A 9953-nucleotide genomic window follows, 5' to 3' on the forward strand; every position below is an offset into this window, starting at 1 on the left:
AAGAAAAAATGGATAAGTGGTAACTTCAAAGAAGCAAATTGAGGCATTACATCAGAGGAAATTTCTTAATACTCTGAGCTCTCTAAAAGTGGAAATGTAGTAGCTTCCTTCTTCCTGCCTTCCTAGACTTTATATTCTCTCTATGGAAAGAATATTCTATATATTCCCCCACATTACTGACCACAACCCGCTGTGTTCAGTAGGGAATCACACTTGGAGGGCTGAAGAAAATCACCTATTGGCCAGCTTTATGCTTACATGATGAATCTTTCCAAATCTAGCTCAAAATGTTTGGGACAAAACATTCATTGTCAAGTCCAAGGGCAAATTGTTCTTGGCTCAGTAGAATCTGAACTCAGGTGCTTTGTATTTACCAGTCTACAATGAGAACTTCATGGTCCAGAAACCTCATCATCCTGGAAATTCCCTTGAGACCTGGAATTCACACAATAAATATACACACTGCCCCACAAGTCTCTACATTTTATTGGAATACCCTTCCATAGACTCCTTCTAAGGAGGACACCAATGTCAGCCATGTCTCATTCCTTTCCAGGTTGGGCTACAGACTTCTCCATCATACCTCCAAGCAAGAACCTTCCTTTTATTTCAGTTTTTTAGTGTAGTAGAATGTAAGCTCCTTGAGGGCAGGTACTGTCTTTCCTTTTCACTTGTGCTCATATCACAGATCTTAGCACAGTTCTAATACATAATAAGTATTTAACAAAAACTTATGGTTTACCAAGGCCTTTGAAACTCCAGTGGCAGCTCCATGGCACAATTAGGCATCATAATTAGACCTCAGAATAGAAATTTAGTGGAGAAGATAATCAGAGCTACAATGGATCTCCAAGGTTTTCTAGTTCAACTTCCATACTTGATTTGTTGTTGCTTGACTGCTATGTTTTGTTCTTCTATTACAAACATTTACAGCTGGTTCCCAATTCACAAAAGTTCTCTTTTAACAAAGAAAAAACAATCAAATAAAACTAGCAATACAGTAAGATCAGTTAAAAATATGTATATAATATATGTATATATTACATACATATTTCACACCTTTAATTAGCCCTCCTCACTAGGAAGCTAGTGACCTTGGAGTCAGGAAGAGCTCATTTCAAATCTAGTCTTAGAGATCTTTAGCTCTATGACCTTGCGCAAGTCACTCAACCTCAGTTTCCTCATCTGGAAAATGAGTATAATTATAGCACCTACCTCATAAGGGTGTTAAGAGAATCAAACAAGATATGATTTGTAAAACTTGCTCAGCACTTAGTAGGTGTTATATAACAACTTATTACAAAATTAGCAAAAATTATGTTCTCTGCTACAAACATCTAGAATCTGAAGCTGCTATGCTACTCACATCCAGAATCTAAAGTCTGATTACAGGTGGAAGCATACACTTCATTTTCTTTTATTTGAGGTATTTTCCCTTTTGCAAACTGTAATCTCTTTTCAAATTATTTCTTCTTTCACAATATGATGAATATGAAAACAGGTTTTACATCATTGCACATGAATAGCCTATATCAAATTATTTACTGTCTTAGTGAGAGAAGAGAAAGAAAAGTTTGGAATTCAATTTTTTATAAATTAATGTAAAATTATCATTTGCATAGAATTGGGAAAGTAAAATAATATATTTTTTAAAAACCTATTTTATCTTCTTTCTCCTACTCATTTGTGAAAAGAAAAAAAGAAAACAAATATTTTGTAACAAGTATGCCTAACAGATAAGGAATCTGGAACTTAGAAAAGGACAGTGAATTATCTAAGGTTACACAATTTTTAAACATCTGAAATGGCTTACTTGATTCAGAATCTATCACTCTATTCACTACTCCACACTAATATTAAAAGATCATTCAGATATGGATCATTAGGAGTTGACTATGTTTGTTTCTATTACTCATAATTGGCTTGCAAAATATAATTATTATAGGAAACCACTTTGGAGTAGGGGAGCAACCTCAAGATGCATGAATCCTTACCAGATCCCTAAGCTTCTTACCCAACTCAGTTCTTGACCCTATAGACTATTTTTCAGCCCCATGGAATTTCTCATGCTTCCCCTTTCACCTCCTCCTTTTATTGGAACCTAGATCCTCCATCTGAGAAAATGCCCAGGCTCCTTTCTAAACCCGTTCAAATCCTGCATTTTCCAACTATTTTTCCAGCTTACTGTCCAAACTGCACACTCTGCTTTTCAGTCCCCTTTTTTAGGGGTCATCTTGCTCCCTTCAAATCTAATTTCCTAAAGGTCAGGAATTGACTTTCATTTTTTTAATTCTAGTTGTGTTCCCAGCATTTAAGACATTCTCAAGTACATAGTGATTAATAAATGCTTCATCTGATGTCCATTTATCAATTTACCTATTTTTCTATGCATCTATCATATACATCTATATCTATATACTTAGCTATTTATCTGGGCAGCTAGGCTCACAGTAGATAAAGCTCTCAAACTAGAATCAGAAAGATCAGAATTTAAATCTGGCCTCAGACAGTAGCTAACTGAGTGACCCTGGGCAAGTCACTTCACCCTATTTGCTTTCATTTCTCATCTGCAAAATGAATTAGAGAAGGAAATGGCAAACCACTCTAGCATCATTCCCAAGAAACCTCAGAAGGGTTTCACAAAGAGTCAGACACTACTGAAAAACAACAAAAATTTACTTATCTAGGGCAGCTAGGTGGTGCAATGGATAGAGCACTGGCCCTGGAGTTAGCAGGACCTGAGTTCAAATATGGCCTCAGAGGCTTAATAATTACCTAGCTCTGTGGCCTTGGGCAAGCCACTTAAAACTTAGGCCATTGCAAAAAAAAAAAAATTACTTATCTCACTATTTTTAAAGAAAAAATGATTAAAGGGGAAAATTGAAATAGATCATAATCAATACCTTAGATGTTTTGCTCTGTGTTACATTGCTAATCTTTTATCAACTATAATCATTAGGATAAGAAATAACTATGTGATTTATAGCAAGAACATAGTACCATTAAAAAAAAATCTGTGTGTAATCAAACTATGTTGTAATCCCAGGAAAATTTCTGTGTTAGTCTACCTTAGAAGTGTAACTAAATCCTTATAAAATGTGTATCTTAACTATATGACCATAATAATCATACCTATATATTAATCTTTATATTACTATGATTACAGTAAGAAAGCTCCATAACGGTCCTAATTGAGACATCAAAGGGCTAATTGAGACATCATAGAAAGCACAAAGTTAGGACATCATAAAGTTAGAACATAATGACCTGGAAAATTCAATCCTGCATGAATCAACTTCTGGAGGACTTTGTTGAACTATACCTGAATCAAGGGACCTATAAATAACTATGACTGTTGTATCTCAGGGTCTCAGACCATATTTGGCAGACCTCAACTTTATTTCTCCTAATAAAGGTTGGTTTTCTTTGCCTAGAAAGGCTTCCCAGTTTCTTTTTGACACTATTTATCAGAGCAATTCTATCTTTATAAGTTTAATAACATTTGCTAGAATCTATGTAGAGATTTTAAGATTAGAGCACTTAACAAATTTGACTTATCTTATCCTGGGAATATCTATGCCTGGGAGGTAATTGCCTGGGAGGTAGCTATGGCTATTATTCCCATCTTACAGATGAGGAAACTGAAGAAGTTAAGTGACTTGCCAAGGGTCACACAGCTAAGAAGTTTGAGGCAAAATTTGAATTCATATCCTATTGACTCTGCTGCATCACCTATTCCCTTAGTCTAGGGTTCCATTATTATTTTGAAATGGTTTATATCATCATATCTTTTATCATACTAGAATATAGTATAAATACACATTAATGTTAGTGAAAGCAAATAAGTAACTTAAATTCAACATAACATCCTTTCAAAGTGTCAGATCAAAAAGTTTAAATTTTGTTGTCCGATCATATTCAACTCTTTATGATCCCATTTGGGGTTTTCTTGGCAAAGATATTGGGAGTGGTTTGCCTTTTTTTATTAGGTTTTTGCAAGGCAATGGGGTTAAGTGGCTTGCCCAAGGCCACACAGCTAAGTAATTATCAAGTGTCTGAAAGCGGATTTGAACCCAGGTCCTCCTGACTCCAGGGCCAGTGCTTTATCCACTGTACCACCTAGCCACCCTTGCCATTTCCTTGTCCAGAAACTGAGGCAGATAGGGTGAAGTGACTTGCTCAAGAACACCCAGTTACTAAATGTCTGAGGTCAGATGTGAATCCACAAAGATAAGTCTTCCTGAGTCCAAAGTTCAGTATTCTATTTATTGGTCCACCTAATTGCCCCAAGAGTTTAAATAACTGCAATTAAATCTCATAATTATATCACTAGATCAAGGCAGCTCCAGTAACACATCATTCAAGGACAAAATCTAGGGAAAATAATTCCATGATTGCCTGGAATTGCCATGCAAAAAAAAAAAAATGATTACCATGATCCAGTTCTGAAGCCTGAAAGAAACAAAGGACTTAGTTAAACAATGGTCTTGGCAAGAACACATGAAAAGGAGACATCATCTGGGAGAAGAGCTACAGGTGGCATTATTTCACCAATAGATTAAAGTAATCTCTATGGATCATCCGTTTTTCAGAGACAGATTTACTTATAACTGCTATTAGGCCATTGAAAGTTCTCAGGGATACAAAGTTGACTTCAGGTAATACTTTTAACTTATCCTTTTAAGTAGAAACTTATTGTCTGACATAGCTGATAGAACTCTTCAGACTCTATGTGTTCCAGTGAAGTTGTATTTTATTTCAAAGGGGGGGAAGGAGCAGTTAGATTGAATTATAGAATGCCAACTCTGGGGTCAGGAGGACTTGGGTTCAAATCTAACCTCAGTCACTAATGAACTGTATGACTCTGGGCAAGGCACTTAAGCCCAAATGCCTTACAAAAATAAAATAAAATAAAATCTATATAATCAAACAAGAGAAAGAAAAGATGATTAAAAAATAGAAAATTTAAATTTTTTTAAAAAACAAATGAGGGGGCAGTGAGGTGGCGCAGTGGATAAAGCACCGGCTCTGGAGTCAGGGGGACTTGAGTTCAAATCCAATCTCAGATACTGAATAATTGCCTGTGTAACCTTGCGTAAGTCACTTAACCCCATTACTCCTTAAATAAAAATTCAAAAAAAAATTGTTTTAAAATAAATGAGGAGGGAAAGCTCTCTGTGCCTAAAGACTTTGACTCATTGATAGAGGTAGGATTTCACAGTTGTTCCTGCATGTCTTTAAAATCATTATTATCTGAGAAGGGGGAAAAATGAAATTGTTAAGAAAATTAACAAACTTTCTAGTTAGTACAATGAACTCCAGTTTTTGAGTGTTCCTAGATAATTGAAACATCTTTGCTAATAGAGGTGGGGAGTGGAGGGAAGAGGGAGGTCAGATAGGGCTATTTATTTTCTCAGATCTTTATTTATGTCCCCTTTTCTGGCCTCTCATAATAATTAGACAGACTAAAATGACTCAACAATCACAACAAAAAGTGGCAAAGAAGAGACAACTATGCCAAAAGATAAAGTTTCTGGTATACTTGGCAATGTGGAGAGATGTGCAGTATTTGAATGCAAACTTTTTAGCTATTGAATAATGAGAACAGAGGTAGGGAATTTTTTTTTCTGCTAATGGTCATTTGGATATTTATAACATCATTCACTACTATATTTGGTCAAACATTTAATTAATTCTCCCCTAAAAAGCTCCTAGACCTATGGAATTTCAAGTCCTACCTGTAGTTGCTGTGACAATGCCAGATCTCGGGCCTTATATGGCCTGCAGTTTGAAGCTTCCCCATCCATGAATTAGAGTTCCCTTATGAGTAACTATGTGGTGCTATAAAGCACACACCAGGGCCTGGAGTTGGGAAGACTCATCTTCCTCACTTCAAATCTGACCTCAGACATGTACTAACTGTGTGACCCTGAACAAGTCACTTAACCCTGCTTGCCTGTTTCCTCATCTCTCAAATGAGCTGGAGAAGGAAATGGTAAATCACTCCAATATCTTTGTCAAGAAATTCCCAAATGGGGTCACAAAGAGTTGGACACAACTAGGAATGACTAAACATTAATGTAACCATTAGCTTAAATCTTATCTTCTTTATGAGGTCTTTCCTAAACCCAGCACCTCCAAAGACAGGTATACTTTGGGGTTTTTTCCCCCTCTGAGGTTACTTGCATTTATATAATTATATTATAAGATATTCTTATATCACTTTATAAAATAGATAATGTTCTTTTCCTTTAGGATGCCACATCCTATTATATATATATATATATATATATATATATATATATATATACACACATATAATATATGCACAAATTTATAAAAAACTGTATAAATACATATTTTTGTGTATTCGTTATATATTTGTGTAAATGTGAATATATATAGAAACTGAGGCAAACAGGGTTAAATGACTTTTATACATTTATACACATATATAATGCAATGTATTTGCATATTGTCTCCTCCATTAAATGTGAGATCTGAAGACTAGACCCTGTTTTGCCTTTCTTTATAATATTCCCATACTTAATACAAAGGTGTTTAAAAAAGTCTTACTGTCTGACAGTATGCATCAGGTGCAGATTTTAACCCAAGTTTTCCTGGTTTCAAGGCTAATGTTCTCTCTGCCAGGATAGATTGTCTCTTGTCATAGTATAATTAACTGTTTATCTTCTAAAAATACATGTGTTATTTTACTCAATTTTCACATTAACCCTCATGGGTCAGATGAGGAAACTAAAGGTGAAAGAGATTAGGTGAATTATCCAGGTTCCCACAATTACCCCACAGGCTTCCCTGTGGCAGGATTCAGTCTCAGCTCATCCTTTTTCCAAGTCCTTCATTCTGTCCCTTCTAATACCTACTGCCCAGGGTCACATAACTAGTATACATCAGAGGCAGGATTTGAATTCAGTACTTCCTGCTTCTGAGGCTACTGCAAACAAAACTGTCTTCCTTATACCCAACAAAAACTAAATCAAGTGTTTAGAACTGGAAATCCATGATTTTAGATTTATACTTGTAAAATGGCAATGTTATTTGAAGAAAGAGAGAGAGAAAATGAGTATAATTCTAATATTTGGTTGGGTTCTTGGAAGAAATGAATTGCAAAATAATTTTGTTAGTAAATGATATTTATTGCAATGTACTATACTAGACTCTGCTCAGAGTTAAAAAGGACGACCTGATTCTTGTCCTCAAGAATCCCAGGTGATTAAAAAAAAAGGGGGGGATATTTGCTGCTTAGCACACAGAAAGGGGACTTTGGAGTGTAGCCTAAAGGTTATCCTTAGGGTGGGGCAGGCAAATTGTTATATTTTTATTTCCAGTTATCTCTTGTGGTATGAATATATTTAATGAAAGAAAAAAAGAAAAAAGAAAGAGAGAGAGAGAAAAGGGAAGGAAGGAAGGAAGGAAGGAAGGAAGGAAGGAAGGAAGGAAGGAAGGAAGGAAGGAAGGAAGGAAGGAAGGAAGGAGGGAGGGAGGGAGGAAAGAAGGAAGGAAGGTAAGGAGGAAGGCTGAGAGGGAAGGAAGAAAGGAAGGGAGGGAGGGAGGAAGGCAGGAAGAAAAAGAGAAAGATATAGATGAAAGGAAAAAACACAAACTTTTAAGCCAGACTTTAATGTTGTATATGCTTTTATATCAAGAATAACCTGAATGTTCAGGGTTGAAGTGTTAACTTCAGCCAAATTCCTTGTCCTTTTAAGTCACCCGCTGTTTCTAGGTAATACACAGGTCACATACCATTTCAACTGCAATACCAAGGCTCAGTGGGAAGTAAAGGATGAAATTGTTCTCTACTTATCTCTGGTTTCTCTGTCTAGTTTCCTGAACCACTCCGGTGTGGCAAATATAGCTTCATAATGATTTGTTCAAATCAGTGAATGAGGGTTAGGACAGAAGGGAGAGAGAACTCTTGACATTGGTTTTTTATACCAAATAAGGCCACATTCCCCCAGGAAAGCACATCTGGCTCCTATTGCCAGTCATGCCCTGGAGACCAAGTTAATATATATATATATATAGGAGAATGAATTCAATGTCTAATGTACCACCACCATTTTTAGCCCAAAAGCAGTCTATTCTCCTGAGGAAAAATCATGCTTCTGCCTTTCTTTATATGGATAATCTCTTAGTACAGAGTCTGACATCTGCAAAGCATTTAATAAATGCTTGGTGATTATAATGAGGATAAACTCAATTATGATGGCTATCAATGGCATAGAATTCTAAATATTCATGTTACCATCATAGTCTATTTTATCCTGGTTTCATATTATTCAGGCCCATGTGATCATTCATAGAAGTCAAGTCAATGAGCATTTATGATGCACTTACTTTATACTAGAAGCTATGCAAAGTACTGAGGATACAAAGAAATGTTGGGATGGAGGAGGGGAGATGAGAAGTTCCTGCAATCAAGGAGAATTACATTCTAATGTGCAGATAATATGCCAATATCATGAAATCAATAAAGAGAGAAAGGGAAAGCATCAGAGAGCCAGATTTCAATGAACTAAAAGTCAACAAGAAAGAAGAGGAGAGAGAGAGGCAGGAGGGAGGGAGGAAGGGAGAGAGGAAGGAAGAAGGGAGAGAAGGAGGGAAGGAGGGAAGGAAGCTAATAAGATTCAAAGATCTAGACCTAAAAGGGACTTTAGAAGCCATCTAATCCATTACCCTTATTTCACAGGTGAGCAAACTGAGGCCTAATGGGGTTATGTGAGTTGTCCAAGGCCACCAAAGCAATAATTAATATGATGGGGATTGGAAAATACATCTTCTTTTTGGTTTCTATAACCTCATTGTTTAAGCACAAGTATCGCTTTCCATCCATATTTGTGCTCAAAGAGTCATTTTAGCTGCGACTCCAACATCGAAACCTATCCACCCATCTCCTGAACCTACAATATTATCACCTCATTTCAGTCACAAAATGAAATTGTGGAAATCAAATTGAAAATGTTAGTGAATAGCTTAGTCCTCCTTTGCAGGAAGTCTCCCACAGTGCCTGTGGGCCATTATGGCAAATTATTCATCTTGTAAGTTAAATTGGCAGCTAACTTTAGAACTTGACTAACATAAGGAGATTTTTCCTAAAGCACCTTCAGGGTCATTACTATCTAAAGGTTTTAAACCAATTTGACAGTATTTAGCCAGGCATGAGATATCACTGCTTTCTGCTAACCCTAAATTCTACTTCAGACAGATTTGAGAATAAAATAATGTTGGTTTAAGTCAAAAAAGAGTTAGACTGGTATTTTTCACTGTGAAAATTGGGGGAAAAAACATTTTATCATATCCTCAAAGAGCTTAGTAGTATAATATTCATATAGTGTCACTGAAGGGGATAAGACAGTAGTGGCTATAGGTGTAACAGGATAAAACAGAGGTAACCCAATTAACTTAAGCCATAGAGAAGGTATAACAAAGGAAGGACAGCTAGGGAGTGCAGGAGATAGCACTCAGGAGGACCTAAGTTCAAATATGACCTCAGACACTTGCCACTTACTAGCTGTGTGACCCTGGGCAAGTCACACTCTAAATTTTCTACCCCCCCCAAAAAAAAGGTAAAGTAGTTTGATTTCTGGATTTAGAATCAAAGGGTTCAAGTGAAAATCCCAGTGCCCTGCTCTACCATTGATACAATGTTGAGCAAATCTCCTACACTCAGTTTTCCTATCTGTAAAATGAGGGGGCTGGATTATGATATTTTACAGTTTTAGACCTATAATCCTATGATCTAGGTGGTTTTATATATATACTATATGAAGTATTTACAAGTGTTAATATATTTTAATTACTATTATAAATGTGCCATGACATTCTGGGCCCACGGAACAAGTTTTCAAATCAAGGCTTTGAAAAGTCATTGTTTTGACCTAGTTTTATAGTGATTTAAAATAGTGATTTAACATTTTTAACCTTTTTTAAAA

This window comes from Macrotis lagotis, chromosome 2 (assembly GCF_037893015.1).
Source record: "Macrotis lagotis isolate mMagLag1 chromosome 2, bilby.v1.9.chrom.fasta, whole genome shotgun sequence".
NCBI classification, from domain to species: domain Eukaryota; kingdom Metazoa; phylum Chordata; class Mammalia; order Peramelemorphia; family Peramelidae; genus Macrotis; species Macrotis lagotis.